Raw genomic sequence first — 294 nt, 5'->3', positions numbered from 1 at the left:
GTTTGTTGCAAATGAGGGGTGGACAGGTGGGCCTTTATGCAAATATACCACATCTTACTTCACATCACATGCATTAGATAGAGATCGAATGGTCAAAAGTGTCCGATGACAGACACCATCATCACCAAGGGCGTGCTTGGTAGTCTGCATCATTTTTTATGCATTTGCATATGTGATTGAGGTCGGGCCTCGCTTAGGGCCAGTTCTTTTGAGAGGCTTAAAATTTAAGCTGTCTCTTCCCAGTTTGAAAAACAAGCATCCCTCTAAGTTTGTTGAGACTTCTATATTAGTTAT

The sequence above is a fragment of the Triticum dicoccoides genome, chromosome 3A (assembly GCF_002162155.2).
Source record: "Triticum dicoccoides isolate Atlit2015 ecotype Zavitan chromosome 3A, WEW_v2.0, whole genome shotgun sequence".
NCBI lineage: Eukaryota > Viridiplantae > Streptophyta > Magnoliopsida > Poales > Poaceae > Triticum > Triticum dicoccoides.
Note: the sequence above shows the minus strand (reverse complement) of the source record.